The following is a 24,370-nucleotide window of genomic DNA, read 5'->3' as shown; positions in this document are numbered from 1 at the left end:
CATTCTATGATGAATCAGATGTGACTATCCCAGAAACCCTGGCCTGTAACCCTTCACATGTGGCCAAGGAAAGGCATACACTTCCTGATCCCGACCCTGGGGGCAGTGTTCTAAGGGAGGATCACACGAGAGGGGAACCAGGTCAGGAGAACTGAGAGAACATCACTAATCATTTCTCTAGAGACACAACAGTTTTTATAGCTCACTGTAAAACTGAGGTTTGTGATGTAAAACATATTCAGAACATTGGGGACTTCAAGTCCCACAATCCCTAGGTACTGGGACGATGAAGCAGAACTTAGAGGCCAGAAACTGCAACGTGCAGCCTGATAGTTCTGATGGCCCACAGCTGAGTGGGAATTTTGACTAAAAAGCTCATCAGGTGCAGGTCATTAGAAGAGGAGGGTGGAGGAGTTGCCTGTCGAAGTTGCAGAAGCAGAAGAAAGAAGACGCCAGAACCGCCGCTTTTTTTAATGCGGTCTCTGGTCCTGAGTGTGTCTTCAGTGCTGAGAAGTGGAATTGCAGAGGTGGCGCGGCAGGAAGCGATAGACTGAGACACCGTCCCGTGAGGGAGAGAGGCTCTCTTTATGAAGTACCCGATCCCAGTGACTGACGTACAGCCGCGAGCAGGAAGAGTAAAGCAGGCTCCTTCCCCAATGAGGCGCAGGCTGTGGGAAACTGACCAGAGCAGTCCGACATTCACAAGAGCACATAGACGACAGCAGCAGCAGCTCGAGGAGAAGCGCATGGAAATGCCACTGAGTTTTCCTGAGATATGAAACCGCAGACTCCTCAGTTTGCGAACGCTGCCTGCTGAATGTTATTTTGAATACCCAACAAAAGTAAGAAAGTTACCCGAACAATACAATCAAGTGGAAGAGAATTGCTACAATTTCTATTGCCTAGACAAAGAGGGGGCAATAGTGAAAGTGTTTAAAGACTTGCATTATCCAAGTCAAAAGTGGGCAATTACAAAGGAAAGCAAAAACAACCATTGCCAAAGTAAAGAGGGGGCAATACTTTGGAGGTCCAACAGCCTGCATTGGCAAGATAACAAGAAAACAATATCACAGGAAATTTGTGACTATTATCCCCAGAGTAAGGAGAAGACAATATTTCATCTATATACCAACAAGTATTGCCTAAGCCAAGGAAGGGAAAATGTGAAACAGGGACATTATCAACAGTTCTTTGATGTGGAGTTAAGAAATAAAGAGTGGCAGGAGAGAAACCTTTCTTGTAAGAGGCATCAAGGGAGAGAGGAATATAGCTGCTTGCCCACGGCAAATACATCAGTGGAACAAAAAGTGCACTTGTGTATTGGGTTGAGAGAGTTGAAGACACACCTTACCACTAAGTACTGGTAGTAGTGTTTGGAGTTTTGAGTCGTGGCAGGAGAGAACACCAGGACATGAATTGTTAGTAGTCGTCCTGGTAGGTTAGTGGACCAGGAAGTAGATAATAAAAGTACTACATTGTGGTTAAAGGTTACAAAGAAAAGAAGGTGGCAAGACCACTTTGGTATTTTGATGAAATGTGGTACAAACCATTTGGATACAGAAAGTGGTAAGCACATTGTAGTGTTTTATAAACTGTGGTACAAACCCTTATGATATAGAAGGTGACTAAACCACTGTGGTGTTCGATGAACTGTGATAAAACACCATTTGGATATAAATGTTGTTGTGAAGTCAGAGGAATTGTGAAAGTGTTTTGTTGTCTAAGTGGGAAGACATTCTGACAAATGATTATAAATTAAGAAGACGTGAATCAAATATTGCAACTTGAAGATAAAGACTTTTTTCTTTCGCTTTGTTAGAGCTTTGTTAAATGGCAAGTGAGAGACTTTTGGAGTAATAAGAACTGAGCTATCCACGAGGAAATTGACTCTTTGGAACTTTTGTTGAAAAGCTACTTTGAACCTGGGGAACGGAAGCAGCCCCAAGACAAGGGTGCATTGGTATCAGGTTCATGTTGATTTCAATTGTTATTTATGTCAAACTTGAAAAGCCATGTCTAACCTGTATGAGTTTCATGTGTGTATAAGTGTGAGGGACAGATTCCTTTTGTTAGAGTGTTTCCATTCGTCTTGTTTTGATAGGCAGGGATATCCTCTTTAGGGTAGGGATAGTGAGGCGCTTGTCACACCCTTTTGAGTTAATAAAATGGCTACTTGTGAAAAACCTTTACCAAGTGATCCACCTCACATTTCTGACCCTTCACAATCCCGCGCAAGAGGATTCAATGTTGTTTGCTTCGGAGTGACAGTCCTGCGTGAAATACGCAGTGCATCATGCGTCTGCACAGGATTGTGTTGCTCGACACGGGCAAGGGGATACGGTAAGCAGTGCTTTGTTTGTAAGAAAATAGTGCCGGGGCTCAAATATTTGCTTTCATTCATGATATGATTGGTTATTTATAACGCGCTTAATATCGGAGGTTTCTAAGCGCGAACCCGGAGATGGAACCTCTGTTGCTTCGTGTCCTCTTGCTTGCAAGGCGAGCACGCTGCCGCTGAGCTATCCTCACTCATACATTGCGGGTGGGCACCACCGCTGCCACCGCCCACAGCTGTTCCCCACAGTGTCGACATATTTGGGGTTACACTGCAGCTCGCACGTGCGCACCTGTGGTTGATGGGTGCACTGACTATCACCACATCATAATTAAAGTGAGTCTGAGACATTAAGTGCTGGGGCTCAAAAATAAGTGACTGGGCTGAGCCCTGGCAAACACCCCACAAATGAGGCACTGGCTGTAACACACAATGTTCCACTACCATTGGTTGCTGAGCCCACAGTCCTGGGTAACAACACTGGGCTCAGGTGACTCGGATGACGCTACAGAAGAAATACTCAAAGGCGAAAGACCCATATCCAAATATTTTTGTAAAATAGCATTGGAAGGCGGGACTGGCAAAACATGGGAAAACTCCATAATAAGAACAGAGTCCAGCGTTAGTAATCCTGTGAAAAAGGAAAGCACTCCCCTAGCACGGAGCACGCCAAACACAAACCAGCTAGCGCCTCGACCAAGCCTAGCGCCTTTCTCCGCGTGTGCTGATGGGAACAGTACACGACTGCTGGTGCGAGTGCCGCGCTCGACAGCTTAAGTGCAGTCTGTGTGTACATATGTGTAGGCAATCAAACATTGGAAGAAAGTGCACAACCCATCTTTTTGACTCAACAATAATGAATTACCAGACCAGTCATTACTATTATATGGTTAGAATGAAATAGAAAGTAAAGGGAGGGAAAAACTGGGGAACAAGGGAAAAAGGAGAGACGGGGAGTCATGGCTAGGGAGCGAACCACATGAAGAAAAAAAATAAAAGAACAAAAGAAGAAAGTAAAAATAAAGAACAAAGAAAGTAAAAAAAAAGATTTTTGCTGTAAACTATTGTTCAGATGTACATTTTCGAGAAATATGTGTAAATAATGTTTTGAACTAGGCCGGACCTAAGCATGGGCAGACTGTGCCAGCGCACAGGGCCCCACGCTCAGAAGGGCTCCCACAGACTCCAGCTGCCGTGTGCATTCCAGGTAATACACAGTGTGTCCTCTGCTCCGCTTCTAAGCACGAGGCCCGCTTTCCTGACTGTCCCTGCGAGACTGACCCCCACCATGTGACGCAAATACCCACCCCCCACTAGGGCGTTTGTTTGGGAAGAGCTTCAAGTGGAAGCTACTTATAAGAGATGATGCACTTGAGTAACCATTGTTTTGCTCAAGAGGTTCTTAGCGTTTCGATGCTAAGAACTGCACACGGGCCCCAGTTACTTACCAGACTCTGTGCCTTATTCCAAGACAATTAAAATAGGTCAAGCAAACAAATTTTAAACTATCTCCATTTTTTCATATATTATTTGACTCACCAAAATGGGTTTGTTTTTTGTCTAATGTTATATTTTCGTCATGTCCTCTATAAACCAAGCCTTGGTCAAACAATGAAAAATACCAGGTTATATTTTCACACATTATCCTTTGTTGTGAATCTTTAAGTCTTGAACGTACATTTTACAAACCTCGCAGGCCAGGTATTACCATTCTGCTGAATTGCATTCTGGTATTTGTAGTCTTCCATTGGACATGGGGGAACTAAGGCTTCTATCAGGCTCTTTTTTTTTATTAACATATTTCGTTAAGGACTAACATTTGTGTCTGAGTTCTTTGTTGTGATTTGTGTGCTTTGTTCAAGTTTTTATAGAATAGAATATTGTTGAACGGAGGGCCGAGCATACGAGTCATGATGATTTTTCGGAAGAGAGTTTGATGCTCTGGATACTCTCGAGAGGCGGTTTTACCTGGCCCGGGACTGATTTTGATCACTTTTGAAGACTTGAGGAATTGGTTATGATATGATATGATGTGGCATTTATAATGCGCCTGTACACAAGTGTTTCTAGGCATGACAAGACAAGGAGGGGGAAACAAAGGGAGGACAAAACAACTATCTTACTAGGCCTTGTGTTATTCAGATCGCACAAGTGCGGGGAAGAGGGAAGGAGAGAGGCGCCATTTGGACGGGGAAGGGGTATGTGCAGTTAACTCAAAAGTGCAGCCAGCGGGTGGCTCATAAGTGCAGAGAGAAGGGACTGTAGGGTTGCAGATATAGACCCTTAAGTGCTGGGGAGCCTGGAGGCAGTGTGAGGGCAACTGGACATGCAGGGGCCTGGGCCCGAGTTCAGAGGGTGACCAGGTGGCCAGTGCGCGGAGCAGTCGGGTGCATCAGCAGGGAGACGAAGAGAGAAAGCAGAAGCAAAAAGGAAGGTCTTGAGTTGCCTCTGGAACCTGAGGTGGTTCTGCTCAAGTTTGAGAGAGGCAGGGATGCTGTTCCAGAGGGAGGCCCCAGTCGAGGAGATAGATCTGCCCCCAACTCACTGCTTGGAGAAGCGTCTCAGGATTGAGGCTGTTGTTCTCACAGCCTCAAGACTTTCCTGGTAAATACCCTCTGCTTTGGTCGCGCTGCAGTAAAGGTGCAGGTACCTGTCTGCCCCAGGCCCAGTCTCTGCCCTGGCGTCCTTGGGACCTGTGGCCCCAGCAGGCGACACTCTTTAGCTACGTAGTTTGCCTTATATTTTAAAAATAATAAAAGCATCGCTTGGAGATTCATTGTCGAAAGAATACATCGTTTGTAGGTTCTGAAATAAAGGCATATTACTCGTTTGGGCAATATGGCAACATATATATGCACCATAAAAATGAAAGCCATCATGAAACTGCTGCAAAGTTTATTTATTTTATTTTATTGTGCATTTTTAAGGCACTAATACATCAAGTAAACTGTGTTCCAAAGCGCCCACAAGGCACCGGGGAGGGAACATGGCAGTATAACAAAGAAGAGAAAGAAAGAAGTGGTCCTGTTAGGAGTTGTGAGCATTCAGAACGTGCAAGTGCAAAGAGAGGGAAGGGACGCGGGCGGGGGAGTAAGTGCTAGGGAAGTAAAACACACAGTTTACTCCAGGTAGCAAAAGCCAGTAGCACCCTTTGCACTGCCTTCCACAGTCTGATTGTGTTTAAACCCCACATTTAAAAAACGGCCTGTGGCAAACAATATTCTGGCCAACTACAGCTGGGAAGAAATGTATTCAGGGGCCTGTTTTGGATACTGACCTCGAATCCCGGCTTTGCCGCTTAACCAAACTGTGTACTCGAGGGCATATCATTTTTATATCACTGAGGCTTATCTGCCAGAATGAGACATCTCTAGAAGCGATTCATCTTGCACGGTCCCCTACTGGAGAACAAGCCTTACTCATGATGGTAGCAGGCGATAATGTTCTTATATATATGGTTGCTGTACATAATGTTGCTGGGAAAGGTTTGTGACGACATTATATGGGTGAACATATATGTATAAGGACAGAGGGAGCAGGGGATGGAGGTGCCCCCCATTCCCCTTGAAAAAAAAATGGGGATGTCCCCTGCATGTTTCATGTAATAATGTCTGTGCAAAAAAGAGCAATATTTCAGCAAATTTTTGCATGGCGACAGTTTTGTGGGGACATTATCACATGGGCCCTTCACAATTTATCTATTTGCATTTTTAAAGCGCCCACACATCGAGGCGCTGTTACAGGAATATGTCTTTGTTGCGTATTTATGATGCGCTTACTACCCAGAGGTTTTTAAGCGCGGCCCCAGGGATCGAACCTGTGTTGCTTCATGTCGTCTTGCTTCCAAGGCGAGCACGTTGCTGCTGAGCTATCCTCCCGGGACAATATCACCACTTCTGTAATATTAGCGAACATTCCTATCTGTACATCGCGAGGTGTGTCTCTGGGTTTACTCGAGCAGTAAAGGCTCATTCAGAGACACCATTTTGATGGGCTGTCACTGAAGTCACTACATATGCAAATTAGGAGGCCCTGCACATCCTTTGCCGGCCGGGGCCAAGCAAATCCTATGGCCAGCACTGGTATTATATGACAAGTATGTGGTCGAAGAAATGATTGATAAATGCACAAAAGCGTGAAACACATAAAAAGGTGAAAGCTGGGCACGTGGCAGGGCCTACGCCAGCCCGTAGACCCTCCCTGCTTTGGCACCAGCCACCTCCAATCAGCTGATCCCACGGGGTAAAGAGCTGGGCTACAGAGGAGATGTGAACAGCTGGGTGGCACAGTCCCGTGCGCTTGAAACAGGCATGTGCAGTGCTTGCAGGGCTGGAAATGGAAATGATCTACTGTGGGATCCCACCCGTGACGTGTTGGGGGAGGGAGGGTTTGTGAGATCGGTCTCACCCGCCATAAACAAACATTTGCCTTTCAGAAGATTAATCTTGAACACCTGGAAAATAGCACCAGGAATGGACGGTTCCTATAATGTTGCAAGCAATGTATAAAAGGTGCACAGCTTTTAAACAAAAAAAAAAGAGGCACTTAAAATATTTTCTGTAGGGTAACAGGGATCCAGTATCTCCACCCTTGACCCAGGAAAGAAGGTACAAATCCTGAATGGTTCAAAGCAGTGCAAGCTGTTTGTCTCAGGAGGATCGGGGTCAACGTGTTCACCTTGGAAGCAAGAAACGACCCTGAGCAACACAGGTTCGAATCCCGGGTCCAGATCAAAAACAGAAAAACAATTGAAGGGTGCAAATGCATCTGATCTAGCCTGTGAGACATGATTTGCCAGATCACGGATCCAGGGAAATCCGGCGCAATGCCCAGCACTGAGTATGTGCAGCGTGTGCATCCTCGGTACTCTGAACCTGACCCTTGCCCAAGGTTTCCCCATTCAGCCCAGAAGTGCCGAGCCCCAAGCCTGCGGCACTCCATGGAGCACTCACTCAGGCTCCTGGTTTCTGAGCTGCCTGCAGCTAACGAACCAATGTGAGGAATTCTGTGGGTTGCCGAGGTGGGGTGGGTGCTGTTCAGTTTTCAAGGTGTGTTTTGAGTTTTGGGAGGGAGCCATCTTGTGTGAACTGGTAGAGCCGGTTTGAGTGCACATTATGTTGTGGTAGGTGCAGAGGTCAAAGTGGGTGGAAACTAAAGGGTACGACGCTCCCTTTCTTCTCAGGGCAAGCCATGAGATTCTTTTACTTCACCAAACCCGAAATACGGTTGCATGATGGCAACTATTTTAGTAGTTTTTTTCTTTTTTTTTTAAACTTCTCCCCTACTGGGGATTCGAACCTCAGCCCTCCGATAGCAAACCCGTGTTACACGTCACTGCACTATCTTGCACGTTTGAACGGGTGTTATTTATTTGAATAGACTGCTTGGGACATGAAACGCATTCCCAAGCAGCCAAAAAGCCCAGCTCAGCAGTGATCTGCATGTGAATTGCTGTAGTTGCAGCAAGCAGTGTTGGCAGGTCATGGGAGGGGAGTGTGGCTATACACATGAGTATGTCCCTTGAGAGGTGCGAATGGTGGGCGATTGGAAGGGGAGGCTGCATACAGCTGCATGCTGTGAGGGTGGGGGCTGAGGTGGGGGGCGTTGAGGGGGTGGGGGACAATGACACACTCGGTGGTCTTTTACATGCATTGTCTTGCACTGTGTTTTCTTCAGTCCTGCTAGAACTGTTACAAAACGCTGCTTTGCAGGGTGGAGTCGGGGAAAGGAAGGACCTAGGCATGGGGTTTGATTGGGGGCGAGCGGGTGATCAGAGCAGACAACTGGTTACTCACCATGTGCTGCGGGTTCTATGCATTTATTAATGCCCAACCTCTTTGTGATCTTGCTGCCTGCAAGTAACCCTCGTGTCCATTTTGACCAGTGCATGTTGCCATCCCCCATCATCAAATACATGTATGTAGAGGATTTATAATGTGTGCACATAGCTGTGGAGCAAAGGAGCACTGTACAAAAGGGAACCGCCCCCAGGCAGTTGCAAATAAGGGGGCAAGGGCAGCAGACGAGCAGGGATGGGTAGAAGGAGCCGGGGCGGGGGGAGGAATAGAGTTCAGTGCAGCGATCGGCCATTGGTGAAATATTCTTTGCAGAGTAGGGTTTCCAGGTCCTTCCAGAAAGGTAGGATGGGAGGAGCCAGCCTGATCTGTATTGGAGACTTGTCCAGGACACAAGGTGCATAGCAGGAGGTTCTACGAACACTGCCCGCAGGGCACTTTTGCCGAGGCATGGGTTCCCACGGCCCCCTGGCCCTGTCGGCAAATTTCAACTGTGCCCCCCGCTCTGCCCTGGACACTCCTGTTCTTCCTAGATCAGGAATGGCTTAATATTCTGACCAGGCTATAGAAATAAGCCAAAGCAGACCCGGGCCTCAGACACAGCTCATCAGGAAGCAGGACTAGAGCAGGTCCCAGTCGTCTGTGGGGGACAGCAATAAACAGAACTGTGCTTTGTTTGCCATCCTAGTGGCAGAAATTATGGACAAGATGGCAGATTTGATACAAAAGTAAAGGAGCATCATACCCTTCAGTTCCCGCCCACTTCGACCTCTTGTTTAAGTGAAGGTGGGTTAGGGTTTGTCCATCTAAAGGGATGGCATAATGCGGGCACGCCGTTCAACTGAGACCATTGGTAGATTCCTGCCTCCTCTGAAACCCCAAGTTGAGTAGATGCTGAATCCTGCGCTGCCAATAAGACACTCCTACCGTGCGTCACTGACATGCTTCCTCACAACCTCCCATTCCTGGACACACAGTTCCGAGCACAAGAAAGCCCTTTACATAAAACTGAGGCTCTACTACAACTCTCCTTTATATTGAAACCTGTGGAGTAGCCCTCTTCTCTAAGTACCGAATGGGAAGCCATGTCGTGGGTGTTGTTCTCACCTAGGCATCTAAAGGTTTTCAAGCCCACTGAAAAATGAAAATCATGTTGTTTTCAGAATACTCTGCAAGCCATCTAACACACCAGTGGAACAATTGTGTAAGCCATTACATGTCAAATGTAGTCTAGAAAGGCCCTCTAAAGTCTTGATCTGCTCAAAGTCATACACTAGTTTGATTAGCACATACGTGACAGCCAAGGGCCTAGCTGTTCTTCATCCCTCTTGATTAAATGTCCAATGGCTACCCTACATCCTTCATAAAGAATTGTAAAACTGATTGGGGGCCCCAACTTGGATCGCTCATCTCCATCTCGTGTGATGATTCGCCAGGTATCGTCACTTCCCCCCAAGAGGAAGACTTTTCCCATGAGGCTAGGGAAGTGCCACCGCTTCCCAATAGGCCGCCTAGGGGAGGTTTAATGCGGGAGGACCTCATGGGGAGGGACTCCCCCTCTGGAGACAAGGACGATCATCTAGGGTAGAACCCATTGGCCAACATCACTCCCCAAGCTTCCATAAGCCTCCCTCAATAACATACAACGTCCTTGAGAGTAGACCCATGTATTTCTGTTTTGTAGGAGAAAGAGTCCCAACAGAAAGTACCAGGATGAAGAAGAGGACAGAGGACATGAAGATAACTGTTGTGCTAGTACTGCTACGAGCTGGTCCTGAGGATGCATGAAGATCAATCCATCAAGAACAACAAAGGACCGTGTGGGACTGGCAACTTTGTATAAGAATAGTAGAAGGATGATAAACTTGGCAAAGCCCAACTGTTAGGAAAGATTTCATAGGCGTATGTAATTTTCCCTCCATGTGTCAATCCCCAAACCTTTTGATGCTGTTTAGACACCATTGACTGACTTTGCCAGGGAAGCAAAGCCTTCAACTGCACCCCTCTGGGCTTTCCCTCACTTTTAAGGGGAAACTGACATGCCCTTAAGACAGTCAGTACTGGGAGACTTTGTTTCCCTTAGTCCTTTTCCTCATGTTGCAACTTTTGTGCAGCATGTAACCAGTGCAAAATGTATCTAACTATACAGTACACTTGGGTATCTAGCCATTTCCCAAGGCTCTAGATACTCTCGAAGGACTTTTTAGGAACTGTGCAGATGTTCCATGGACAGGACTGGTGGCAGCTATCGTTTTGCATTATTTTTACCCCTTTCCTGCCATGTTAACCGCGTTAACCGCGTTTCGCACGAATAGGTGACCTGGCTCCAAAATGGCCATGCACGAGGTTCTTTGTCCTGTCCTTTGACCATCTTGCGCCTTCACCTTCCCCAAGTCGAGTCGACCTGGGCCAGTCCTTATTTGGTCATGCATTTTCCTATGAATTCCAATGCTTTTGTGGGCTTCTGCATGCCTTGTTTGTGCCTCCAGGATGTGGGCTGGGATGTCTGGTCCCAATACACAACCTGGGTGCCAGAGAGTCTGGAGTGTCCTGAATGCCTGAGACCACCGTGGTCTGTGATTGATCCACGTATGGAGTGAGAGTTTGTGAGCAGATCTCCCATTGGGTCCTCTCCGTTTTGGCACAGAGGCACCTTTGGGTAAGAGGAGGCTGGAAACGCCACTACCATGTCGATCTCCTGAGTTCTCACTGAACAAAGAATAGGATCCAAGTATCCGGCAACTACGAAGCGGAGTCGAGGAACCGCTGGTGACCCGCTGGAAGGTTTGGCACCCTGCACCCGCTGTCATCCCGTGGGACCCCTCTGCATCTGGTCGTCCAGGAAGGTCTGTGAAGACGCTTCGACCCATTGGAATAGTGGGACCAACTATTCTCGGCACCTTCACCAAAGCCTGCAAGTAAGCCTTGTCGAAAGTGCCCCTGGGCCAACCAGTGGGATGACCAGCTTACGCAGGACCTTTGCTCTGTCTCTGCCGTCGTTTTGAAGAGGCCCTCGAAACTTGGTATACTGCTAGCTCTGTGTCCACTGCACCCTCATACCGAATTTCATAAACTTAGCATTCAGAGGTCTGAAGTGAGACGAGTGCGCCCGGACCGGAACAAATGCGGTTACCTTGTTGCCCTGCTGCAGCAACGTCCTTTGCAAGTCTGTACTGTATTTCCAGGGCCTCTTTTGGTCCCCAGTAATTATTTCCAGGGCCACCTTTAGTTCCCAGTCCACCCCTGGCAGAGGACAATGGCCAAGCCATGAAGCTTGGGGCATACAGAGTCACTAAACTACTCATATGCTATTACTGTTAGGCATAGGGTGTAGATATAGTATCTACTTGATCCGACTGCAGCGGATTTTCCCGTGGCCGGAAAGTTTGCATGAGAAAGGTGCGAACCACCACATTTTCAGCAAGCCCAATGCTTTTCCTATGCAAAAATGTGGAAATACAACACAAAGGAGGCACTGAGTGCAGAGGTCCCACTGGGAAGTCTCCAGAGTGCCCTATAGGCCAGTCCACCCATGGTCCTCTCTTAGATGACAATCTGGTCTTAGAAATGTTGTTCCTAAACATATTTTACATAAATACTTTTGAAGTTATCAATTATTCCTCTCTTTGCACTATGACTCCCATGATCCCTTACCATTTACTATGTTGGGTAGGGCTGATGGGAGTTGTACTCAAAAATATCTGAGGAGCGAATGGTTAACTCCAGTTGTAGACCCCTGCGGTTGGTGAATCATAAAAAGTATTTCTTCACCTGTCTTCTGAATTTTGTCAGAGAAAGAACTACCATCATAAGGTTTTTACGTAGGTTGGCGGGAGGGCTTGAGGTCCTGGTAGTCCGATCCAAGGCACCTGGTCAGCCTTTAATGCGAGGACAGTTTGATGAGGGAGCTCTGGTGCAAGGACAAAAAAGGATGGAGCAGATTGACTTCTAACCTGACCCCTTGCTTCATCACCAGCCATTGCGCTTCTTCAGTGCCTGGCAGATGTGGTCTGGTCGCATTTGACTGAAAATGAGGAGCGCAGTACAGTTGTGACCCTGGTGTATAATGCAAAGAACGTATTCTGGGTGACCACTTCAAATGCCATTGCATTAGACAATAAGCAGGATCCGACAACTGCAAGGAGCTCTACAATCTTGCGAGCAATTTTTAGAAGGCCGGGGAATCCCCAGCAGAAATCCTGCAAGTTAAAGCATTGCGTATTCATAAAAGATGTGCAGTTTGTTTCAGGGGGAATATTGATGTTTGTCTTGACACTATGATATTTTGTGTGTGTATGTGTGTGTTAATATGGTTTGGCAAAGAAACTGGGCCTCATTACAACCCTGCCGGTCCAGTAGCAGTGGTTCCAGTAGGCTTACCGGCACTGTTGTTACCGAAACTGGCAGATTACAAGTTTGCGGTCCGTGTGCCTTTCCACCCATCAGGTACCCGCTGACAGACTTTGACGGTAGCACCGGCATCCTACGCCCGCCCCCTAAACCTCACCAAAGATAAGACATGGTGTGATGAAATCCAGACAGCCATTCACAACAAACTTAGCACACTCCAAACCAAAATCCAGTCCACTAAGCATCTGCTCCCCACCACAACCACCCCCACACCCCCCGTCTCCCTTGACACCACCCCTGTCTTTTCATTCAAAGCCATACAGGAAAAAGACGTGATCAACCTCATGAGGACCCTAAAACCATCCAACTGTAAGGGTGATTCCTGCACGGCCTCTATTATTAAATACTGTGCCAAGACTCTCGCACCATTCCTGACTGCTTTCGTCAAAGCCTCATTTGCCACTGGGAAAGTCCCCTCCTGCTTCAAGGAAGCCTGGGTCTGCCCCCTCTTGAAAAAACCCTCTCTCGACCCCACCTCCTCCAATAATTACAGACCCATCACCACGTCCCCTTCCTGCTCAAGATACTGGACAAAGCAGCCTATCTGCAGGTGCAGACCTTCATTGAAGAAAAGAAGCTCATAGGGCTACACCAATCTGGTTTTCGCCCCAGGCAAGGAACAGAAACCGCATTACTTGATCTAAAGAATCAGATGGAAGATGCCAGAGACCTAGGCAAACCAGCTTTACTCCTACTCCTCGACCTCTCTGCAGCATTCAACCTCGTAGACCACCATGTCCTATGTCATCACCTTTCCACTACAGCCAAATTCTCCCCTGACGCCACGGCATGGATCACCTCCTTCCTACAAGACAGAACCATGCAAGTATTTTCTGACCTAGCCTCCGCCTCACCCACCATCATGCTCTGTGGAGTTCCTCAAGGCTCCTGCCTGTCCCCCACCCTCTACAACATCTTTACTCGCCCCCTCTTCCTCATCCTCGATGCTATGGGTATCTCCTACACAAACTACGCAGACGATACCTAGATCCTCCTCACCCTCACAGGCAACTATGACAAGGACTCCGCTATGCTTAACAACATCTACACACCATCTAGGCCTGGATGGCAGCAAACGGTCTGTGCCTCAACTCCGACAAGACAGAACTCCTCCTGGTAGGTTCGCCCGACACACTAAAAAATCTCGACTCACAATTTAGCCACTTCACTATTGACTCCATCAAAGTTCCTGTATCAGACTCAGTCAAAACCCTTGGGGTCTATTTAGACTCCAATCTATCCATGAGTAAACAGGTTAGTGCTTCGGCAGCATACCATGCCAAACTAATCAACGCAGCTAGGCCATTCTTCTCCAAAGAGAACTGCATCAACATAGCCAGGGCCATCACAGGCCCAAGGCTAGACTACTGCAACGTCCTCTTCCTGGGAACCTCCACCAAAAACCTGGACAGACTACAAGTCATCCAGAAAAACGCACTCCGCGCAGCTCAAGGCATCGCGAAAAGAGAGCACTTTACTGCCGTCAGGAGAGCAGCCCACTGGCTTCCAATAAAAGAGAGAATCTTATTCAAAACCCTAACACTGACCCACAAATGCATCTACCACTCTGCACCCAAATACCTCTTACAAAGGATTCACCCCTGTTCCTCCACAAGGCCAATTAGGACACTCCACGCCAACATGCTCTGTGTGCTGATGGTAAGAAGAATTAGAGCAGACGGCTCCAGCTTCCCCTACCTAGCACCATCACATTGGAATGCCCTACCTCCCTCTATACGAGGCAAGGCCTCCCTGATGACATTTCACAAAGCCATGAAAACAGTGCTCTTCACCTGAAACACGCCACTATCTACAGCCATAATCTACCTGCTCACCACATAAATGTGATCTCACATAGATGTTATTCACCTATGTTCATATGTATATTATATGTATCCTAACGTATACTTGCTCTTTTTGCTCAATGTACAACTGTTTCTCCCCATGTACCCTCTCCCTGTAACTAAGCTCCCCTCAAGTAACAGTGCCTCAATGCCCGAGGGCTGCTGTGAACTACACAAATGTAATTAATAAATAAATTGTGAATGCTGCCGGTGCTACCGTCCTCCCCATTCCCATTGAGTCCAATGGGACTCGAATGGGAATGGGGAGTTCCTTTTTCCCCATTGCCAGGTGCGGGGAAAATGCACGAATCCGGTGGCAGCCGTGCCGTTTTTACCAGCACGGCTACCACCGGGGTCATAATGAGGCCCACTGTCTGACAATAGGTTGAAGTACAAATAAGACCTATCATTGTTTTAAACTATTAAAAGAAAGCTCTTGCTATGACCTTTTAAGAGGCAGACTGTCTCTCTGTTTATCGAGCTTCATTGAAAGTAAAGCTCTTGGCACAGCTGGCATGCTACCATCATGTCAATGTTGGATGTGCATGTTGTAATCTGTGCCCCAAAAAAAAAGTTACTTAGCCCACTACCTCGCATCTGCCAATAAAAGAGGCGACAGAGGATGGAATTATATTAAATGCCATGTAATCCCAGCTCTTGATTCAAAGTACACAAGAAGCTGGGAGGAAAACACAAAATCCACAGGCAAGCCTTCACCCAGTTTTCCCAACTGCTATATTGCCAGACAATTATTTTTAAAGACAAAACTTGTCACTAATTATGTCATCCTGATAAGCAAACTACAAAACCTGTGTCTATCATTCACTGGTTTCCACCCCTAGTATACATATTTTCCCTATAGGTGCAACACTCAGGATGGGAGGGTCCCTTATCTACTGACCAATCCCCTTTAGAAACCACATGCACTTACATCACTTTCCTTACATTTCAAAGACTTTCATTAAACTGAGGTAATGCGGGTTCCCATTGGTTGGCACAGGCTGTGCTCAACATTGTACTGAGCAGGTGTGAAATATATGGAGTTTGTAATGATGAGGATGGAGCGATAAGTGTACCCCTTATAATTGCAATTTACCCTCTCTCGTTATCTCAATGCCATGTCTGGGATGTAAGGCTACGCTATGAGTCATCTCCTTCCTCTGTCTAGTATGGCAGGTGTGCTTATCTTAGTTGTTGACGCGTTGACAAACTGCAGTCTTAATAATATGTTCCTCAAGACCATTTTCTTACTTGGAACATCTATATTTCATTCAGAATTTAGCTACCGCTGAATGCACAGCTCGTCTGGCTGCATCTATCATTGTGTCAGCTAGGTTGTTTATTTTCCTTTGCTTGTCCGTGCACAGGGGCGTGAAAGGCCTTGTCTGCCTTACATTGAAGCTCATTAAATGTAATTATCGCACACTGTACAGCTTGCAAACAATTTCCCTGTGCTTCTGCCATGCTTATCTTATCCTGTGTCCTTCAAATTCCATTCTGCCGAGCACAGATTTGTAAAGCCTGCTTTTCATTTGCAATGTTTTTAAAGATGGACTTTTCACTGCTGTATTTTACTGGGATTAAATGCATGTTATATCATTTGTAGATTCCCTGTACGTATATGCCACCTCTGGCCAGCCTGCATTTTAAAACTTTCCATTTACAAATGTAGTGAGACTCTGTCTATTGTATGCTGGAATCATAGCTTCTCTATGAATGTTTAGCACACTGTGTGCTTCTGTTTTTATCTAATTGTGATCCTAGACTAATGTCGTTTTAACTAACTAATTCTTTATGGTCGTTTAACATATGTATGGCCTGTTTAAATTTAGGTTTGTGGATTCTGCTTTTCCGGGTATGCGCGTTTGGGTCATCTTTATATCTCACGAATAGAGGTAGGCCGTCTCAGCTTGTATCTTTTTTCACCTACTCGGTACTAGTAAGTACTGGGGGAAAAGCTGTTATTGGCAGATTTATCTGTACCCTTACAATGCGATGTACCTGTTCCCCATGTAGGGAGAGTACTGGCAGAGCCAGAGGAGGAGCAGGACCACCCACGGGTCACTCAGTAATTCAAGAGCAGGTCAGAAAAGTTACGTTTTTCAAACAATAGGTGTGTGTTTGTGTTGTGATGAATTCCAGGGTATCGTCACTGCTTCCATGGGGGGTAACTCCTTTTCTTTGAGGCCAGGGTGGTGAAGCCACTACCCGATAGTCCCCCTGGGGGTGGTACTCAGCGGGTGGATCTCATGGGGAGGAAACCTTTCATCGGATTGGTGACAATGGCCCTGGAAGAACGTAGTATCCCTTTGACCTGCCCACCTTCCCACAAAACCCCTCCAATTCCACATTTCCTGTTGTCCCTATGGGTTTTTGTAACATGTCCCTAGTAAGAACTACTGGGACAAGTGAGAGGCCATGAGCAATGAAGATCACTGACAAGAAGGAATGCACACGCTTCAGCCTTTCGAATGATTTGATTGGTCAGCTGTCATTCTAAGGCAAAGGGGCGGGAATATGATGGTGTGTTCGTTTTTAGCACGGCGGTAGAACTGAGGAGAGGGGCATTTCCCGCCAGTGACCGAGGCCCCTGGAGTGCAAAGAAACAACCACTGAATGCAGAGGGGACGTGCAGAAGACCGGGGAAGGCACTGGTTAACCAAAGAAACTGGCGATTCTCCTGGGAGACCAGTGAACAACTGGAGGGTGACGGCTAAGACCCTGGAAGTGTTTCACACCTTGAAACATTTGTGTATAGGTGCGTTATAAATGCCATATCATATCATACCATGCAGGTACTAGGGTGGCTAATCCCAGGCTTGGGGAGACCCAGAAAGAACATGAGACCCAAAGCAAAGCAAAGAAGGAATCTTCACCAGGGAAAAGCATATCCTGAGCAGTAATAAGAAGAAATGCAGATTTTTTATATATAAGTGACATTCACAGACCTTTGCGGGGGAGTAAATCAAAGCTGTGGCTAGAAGAGAAACCATATAAAGAGACATTAACCAAGTAAAGGGGGTCTGAGACACAAGCTGGGGAAGTGCACCCCGAGCAGTAATAAAGAGAAATACAAAGCTTACATATGCAAGTGACACTTAGAGACCTTCGCAGAAGAGTACACCAAGGCTGTGGGTGGAAGTGAAGTCAGAGAGAGAAAACAGTGAGAACAAAATCGTTCAGTACCCTACTTGGAAGGCGAATGTACCAAGGAGCGAGGACTGAGAAAGGGCCAGCGACCCTCAGCACAGCTTGGGAGAAAGAGCCAGGCTATTCTTCTTCGTCGCATTACCTGGAAGCTGGGTCTGCTCAGAAAGGGTCAGGGACCCGGAGTACAGCTTGGGAGCGAGAACCAGGCCATTCTTCTTCATTGCAGTACCTGGAAGCCCGGTCTGCTCAGAAAGGGTCAGGGACCCTCAGCACAGCTTGGGAGAGAGAACCAGGCTATTCTTCTTGGTTGCAGTACCTGGAAGCCCGGTCTGTTTAAAAAGGGTCTGTGATCCACAAGACAGCTATGAAAAGGTGTCCAGGCCATCCTTCCTTATCGCAGGGCCTTGGAGTCAGGCTTATCAAGCAAAGCTAAGGATATATCTTGACCATTGAAAATACCAGGACGATAAAGATGGAAAGACTCTGGGGAAAGGGAATCAAACACTTGAGTATTTTGGAACTTTTGTTTTGAACTACAAGACACAGAAGCCCTTTTGGATACAGCTGGAAAGGAAATTAACCCTTTGAGGCTTGTGGAACTGCTTTTGTTTGCTTTCTATACCTTTTTTGAGCTTTTGGTGTTGAACTACAAACCTGGGCTGCAGGTGGACAGCAAAGGAGAAATGTTCCTTTTCACCTTATATTGAGTTTAGCTTGTGAGGGATAGGTTAGGAGTTGGACACAGGATGGCAAACTTTACTTTGTGCATTCTGACACTGACAGTTTTTTTGTTGAGGTAGGGAAACCACTCTTAGAGGTAGGGATATTTAGGATTTCCACCAACCCCCCCACCATTTGTTATGTTAATAAAAGACTTTGCCAATCAGCACATCACCTACATGTCTGAGTCCTACTCCTATACCCTCACAGTGGTCACAGTGTGTGTGTGTATATATATATATATATATATATATATACATATATATATATATATGCCAGGGTCAATGGGTTGGCGTGAGTACAAGTGAGTAAGAATTAATGTGTGTGTGTGTATATGTGCAGGACGGGAGGGGCCTATCAGCATGGACAGGTTTTCTCAGCGAGTATGGCATTTTTTACTAGCATTATGGGCAATGCCAACATCATCACTGTTCTTTCATGGGCATACTGCATGGGCATACATTGGTGCAGTCAATATGGATACATTTTCTTACAATGGCATGTGCAACAATGTACTCAATGAATCACAAGACAAATTCAGTACATTTTCAAATTGTATTACAAAACTGATGTTACAAAAACAGGGAATTTGGGAATCGACATCCAGTGGTGGTACCCGTACTCCTTTCCCTCAACCTTTAAGGGGGCCCACCTTCCTATCCCAGTGTCCCTACTTCAACAGATATTATTGCAGTGCTAATTCACTAGAGCCAGTGTGCCTCTACTGTCTGTTCTGTTCCTATATTATTGGAGGCAGGGAGGCTGTGGCCCTATCTCTCATGTTCCCTCTGGGACTTCCTAGGTGACTTAGAGGTAGGGCTGATTGTCCTGGAACCCTTTTCCTCCAGATGGCTATCTCTTAACTCTTTTCTTCACCCTACTCTCCCCTCCCTCCATCTTCTGATCTTATCGCTCTCTCCCCCTTCTCCTGTCTCCAACATCCAACTCCCTTCTGATCTCTCCACTCTGTCCATACTCTGTCTCCTCATCTTATCTTCCTCTTCCCCTTCTATCCCTACTCTCCAGTTCTCTCTTGACCATATTCACTTCCAACCAAAGCTCACTCCTCCCAACTACCATGCCTCAACTCTCGTGTACCCTCCCATCTCTACCTTTCCTCTCTTTCTCTCTCACCTACTCTCAACTCTCTTCCTACTCTGCCTCCAAAGATACTTTGAAACACTCTCTTAGTTACCCTAATTGGTACCCCTTTCCCACCCCAACATCTTACCTCCCCTCTCTCAAACCACTAAGAGCATTCAAAACAAACAAAGAAATCATAATAAAACAAGCTGATAAAGGTGGTGCTGTTGTATCCATGGATACACAGACATACGAAATGAAGCATACAAACAACTTAGTGATTACCCTACCATGGAGTACCAAAATTCTCTAGAACAATCCAACAAATCTAGACCAAGCCTCACAGACGAACACCTCCAACATTTGATACCAAACAATACAACTCCTCGGACCTTTCATTTGCTGCCGAAAATCCCTAAGCCAGGAAATCCAGGCTGCCCGATCATCTCTGGAGTAAATACATTGATTGGAACATATCTGGATATATTGAATTCATCCTAACCCCTTTGGTGATGAACGTAGAAAGCGTTTTACAGGACAAAACACATTTCCTCAGAATGTTGGATATTACCGCACTTTATTCCAACAACTCACGTAAGGATGGACTTGCTGCATGGCAGAAATACCTGTAAACACCAAGATAGGCGCCTCAACCACAGCTATCACGGATCTCAGGAGATTCATACTCACATGCAACAATTTCTGCTTCAATGGAAGACACTTCCTACAAAAGACTGGAACAGCCATGGGAACATAAATGGCACCTTAGTATGCTAACCTTTTCACGGCAGACCTCGAACAAGAGTTGTTACAACAACAATCTCTGAAAACACAGACATACCGGTGTTCTATTGATGGCATCTTCTTGATTTAGACAGAAGGTAAAGAGACTCTTGAACAATTGCATGACTCACTAAATGGCTTCCACCAATGCATAAAGTTCACAGTGGAATATTCCAGGAAGAGCGTACCATTCCTGGATACAGCCTTGTAGGTTGGAACTGTATAGAAGAAACCCATCAACAGGAACCTGCACAGTTTCACCCAAGCTAACCAAAAGGGTCCATTATCTTCAGCCAGGCGATATGATACCAACCCATATGTTCCAACAGGACGATAAGGGACAACAAACTTGTCACACTCTGCACATCCTTCCTGTAGAAGGGTCACTCAGGTAGGAAAATTGACAGAGCATTTGACTGTGCATTGAAAATACCCAGAGACAGCATGCTACAAAAGACAGCAAAGACACAGAATGAATTCCTTTGGTTGTCACCTGCCATCCAGCACTAACTCAACTGAATAGGATTGTTAAGGGTCTTCAACCAATATTCAGCAGGGATGATGACCCCGAGACAGCTTCAAGGAAGCTCCCCTAATTGCAAATACACATCCGAGAACCCTAGCACAGTCTCTGGCCATGAGTACATTTCCACATGATCAAGAACAAAGAAGATCTGGAACGTACCCATTCAACATCAGGAGATGCAAAACATGCCAACACATTTGCACCGGATCTGCCATAACAACCCTGCAGAACCTAACAATACAGGTACAAGGGACATACAACAGCAGAACATCCAATCTTGTGTACCTCATCCAATGAAAAAAAAAATGCATTCAATGGAATTATGTGGGTGACACCTGCAAAGAGCTGTGTGAAAGAATGAATCTACACAGATACACCATCTTGAGCCACAAAACAGAAACACCAGTGGGTTGACACTTCACACAGGACAGGCACTCATAGCAGGTCTTGTCAGTGATGGGTTTAAAAGGTGGCCTCTCGTATACCACACACAGAAGGGCATGGGAGCTCAAGTACCTGAAGATGCTTGACCTAACAGACAGTGGTCTGAACAAGACACATAATGGCCTACTTTGAGCCCAGGTCCTGCAATACCATCACATCACCAAAGTCAAAAGACAACCCTCCAGTACCATTTCTCACCATCAGCTGTTGTAAACTACTGCAGAGGACCCCTAATGGGTGAGAGGCACAGGACACCGACAATGGAAATCTTGAGCATCTAAGATTAAATGGGTTGCACCCATTACCAAGCATGGGACATGCAGAGATAACATAATAGTATTTTCCACATTGTATGCAAGCGCAAAAGCCATTGTGAAGCTTGGGGCACACTGAGGTCACTTTGGAGACTGCACCAGTTAATAGTTGAGAGCATGTTTTGTAGTGTCACATTGTATACCAGTCAGGAAACCTTAGCAGCTGCATTGAAATCACTGCAATGTTCTACGTAGAGGCTGCAGAACACATTTTTAGAGACTGTGTGGGGAAAATACAACACTGGCCCTGTTTCTTATTTAAGTATTTTTAAACCTCTCATTTCAATACACTGTTTAAAATAACATCAGTAATTTTATGAAACCACCGGAACCCACTGTTTGGGCCTAACTTAATATTTGTTTTTCCTTTTTTGTGAAATGTAACTTTCAGATAGGAATGTATACTGTTTCCAAACCGCATACTGCTCTTTCAGCCAAAGAAGATTAAAATGCTTTTTTCATCATTTTGTGAACAAACTGCACTGTGGCTTTCTCATTACGAGAACAGAATAAGTTCCCTATTAGGGAACTCCCGTCCCCTGCACACTATCTGGGGCTTATGGAGCCAAAGTATTCAAAGAGTATCTAATATAGGTATTTGGTATAGTTTTTGGTTAGACTTAAACTAAGCGTTAATTGAAGCAAGTGTTTTTTTTGCCTAACATAGTTAAAACATAGAGACAGTTATAGAATAAACATTCACCTAAGTACAAAAGACAACTTGTGACTTGATCTTTAGTTCAGGATTTATTGGTCCAAACAGGATTGCCCAACGCGTTTCGAGAGTTATTCTCTTCTTCAGGGGCTATATGCAATTCAAAACTTTAAATCTATTAGAAAAAGTTAAACAATGTTCTAGATTAGTTGAATAATTGATATTAATAATTTACATTCAATTGCAATATTCATTTTTACAAGAAGATATTCATTAGATAATAGAAAACCTCGTTATTTACAATTCCAGTATAAGCATTGATTATCGTGTAACAGTGATCCCACTGTCACGTATGTTCACAATTTTGGCAATTACACCATACAAAACCAAAAGAGGTATCCATAATTCTTATGGAAAAAACTTAGTTCATTGAAACCAATTGGTTATTTAGCTAATATTAAAGTAACAGAAAGAGAAAGCACTAGTTAGTCGTCATTTTCAGAAAGAAGGACATAGAGTAATTCCTAATTACATATTTCATTATTTCAACACGAGATCTCAAGGTGGTAAGGAATAGTGGTTGGCTTACCCTGTTTTTATTTTTTAAACATTAGAATAAGAAGGATGATCCATGATTATGGGTCTGTAAAATATTTCACATCGACAGTTTCAACAGGAGTCAATTTGGTGTTTTAGCCTGTGTAAAATAAAGTAATGGACCAGTCTAAGTATATTGGTATATTGGTATGATTAAAGACACAAACAATCTAAACTGAGATGTTCACTAATGGGGATACATAATAGACTTACTTATTGGAGTTCAATCTCTAGAAATCTGGGAAAGATGGTCGTGCTCGAGGTTTGTAGGCATACGGCTACGTTACCGTAGTATCCACGGATTCTCCATTAGGAGGAGAGAAATGCCGGTGTGGCTTTTTTCTTTAATCTGGGGAATCGAAGAAACCCAGTTTAGGATCTAAAGGATTCTCTTAAGGTAAAAAAAGTTCTGGCTGAGGGCCGTTGTCAGCATACTTACAGGTTTCTGACTGTATAACTCGACTGGAAACAAGTACCGTCTGGCTCCGTACGCTGGGAAATACAGAGTTTGAGACTAGGTTACAAGATGGCCGTATTTGTGGATAATGTAAACATGACCTCTTCACGCGGCGTGCGTGCATGACGTCACAAATGTAAACAAGGAGACGGGTGCGTGACGTTGAGAAAGGATTCAATCGAAACAACATACTAGATTAATATCTTAGTGCCGTGGTGTAACTTGTAGATGCGATCGGATACGACCCTATGGTGTATATCAAAATAAGGGGTCTATAGTAGATGAACATTAAAAACAAAGGTAAAAAGTAAAGGTACAAAAATGAAGGTAAAAAATGGCGGACATGGTCTGCTGAGATACAGCTCTTAGATGAAGAGGACCAACTCTTAGATGTGAAGAAGTTAGTTATAGTAACCTATAGGAGGAGAGGAGAGCTACATAGCGATGCAAAAAACTTGAACAGAATTTATTGGGAAATGTAGGAGCAACATGTAGAGTACGTATGTAAATTGAACAGTGAAGACAGATATTAAAGCTTTCATCAGATATTTTCAAATACGATATTTAAAGATGTGGTCCACTTGGAGTATGATGGTAAAAGTACCAACACTACCCCAAGGACTATACTGTGATATTTTTGAAGAAAACAAGGGGTATGGTCCTCTTAGCGAGTAATGGTAGACAGGTCAGGTAAAAAACAAAGTGCAAAATTGACACTTATTTGTAATTATACTGCTGCCTCATTCAGAGTTAACAATCTCTTTGTTTTGACATGAAAAGGCGTCTGGTTAAATATTTGTTGTAACTAGAACCGGTGCAATTCTTATACATTTCTTTTGATGCTTTTATACATTACGAGGTAGCGTCTTGTAATTATTCAGCTGCCTCATTCAGAGTTCACAGTCTCTTGGTTTTTGCATATAAGAACGTCAGGTTTCATCTTAGTTGTAACTGAGACTGGTACAATTCTTATACATTTCTTTTGATGCTTTTATACGTGTCTAGGCAGCGTCTTGTAGTAGGAAATTCAACATGATGTTAAGAGGAAGATTATGCAAAAGGAGGTTTTATAGATAGGGTCCTAAATAGTATTCCTCATTAAGCCAGTGGGGTGATAAAGCATCAAGTTTATGTATCCAGAATAATTCCCTTTGGGATAGTCTTTTGGCTAGGTCTCCACCTCTTGGAAGGGGGTGGATTAATTCAAGGATTGCCCATCTAAGTTGGGTAATGTTATGTCCATTCTCTTTGAAGTGT

Source organism: Ambystoma mexicanum, chromosome 1p (genome assembly GCF_040938575.1).
Source record: "Ambystoma mexicanum isolate Mex_15411 chromosome 1p, UKY_AmexF1_1, whole genome shotgun sequence".
NCBI classification, from domain to species: Eukaryota; Metazoa; Chordata; class Amphibia; order Caudata; family Ambystomatidae; genus Ambystoma; species Ambystoma mexicanum.
The sequence above is the reverse complement of the archived record's forward strand: the minus strand, read 5'-3'. Positions refer to the sequence as shown.